Source organism: Nematolebias whitei, chromosome 1 (genome assembly GCF_014905685.2).
Source record: "Nematolebias whitei isolate Nwh7 chromosome 1, NemWhi1, whole genome shotgun sequence".
Taxonomy (NCBI): Eukaryota; Metazoa; Chordata; class Actinopteri; order Cyprinodontiformes; family Rivulidae; genus Nematolebias; species Nematolebias whitei.
In genome coordinates this window covers 6,717,188-6,717,683 of record NC_056498.1, presented here as the reverse complement: position 1 = coordinate 6,717,683, position 496 = coordinate 6,717,188, and the positions used below count along the sequence as shown (strand labels likewise).

At 39.3% G+C, this 496-nt stretch overlaps 1 protein-coding gene across 1 annotated transcript in view; it reads left to right on the top strand.

Moving 5' to 3' along the window:
* The window catches only part of LOC119414476 (FRAS1-related extracellular matrix protein 1), a 19,069-nt gene that overhangs the window by 16,593 nt on the left and 1,980 nt on the right, over nt 1-496 (top strand). The gene's annotated exons all lie outside the window — the stretch shown is intronic.

Here is a 496-nt window from a genome sequence, read left to right as displayed (position 1 = left end):
CCCCCCCCCCCCCCCCCCCCACACACACACACACACCAAGAAAAGGGGAAGTACTGCTAAAGCTGAAGTGATAGACACTGTCCCAGATTCTGGGACAATGGACAGAGAACATTTCTTCTTGTTCTCAGACGAGAGTGAGGAACAACTAGGAGGTCTTGATCAGAGGACCTTAGAGATGGAGAAGAAGCGTAAGGAGTAAAAGTACACTAAAGACAGATTATTTGATACTTTGGAAACCAAAATAAATGGTAAAAACTGAAGACTGATTTTACAAGAAGCCAGTGTAGAGAGATGAGCACAGGGGTGATATGGGATCAAAACAAGTTCTTTGTGAGAAGTCTTGTAGGTGAGGGTTAAACTAACTGTAGATGAAAAAGGGGAGGTTTAAAACAGTAGAGGTAGTTACAGTCTAAAAATTAAAACACAAAAGCACAACTAAGACTTTCTAATTATTTCAATGATAACACAGGGCATATATATATATATATATATATAT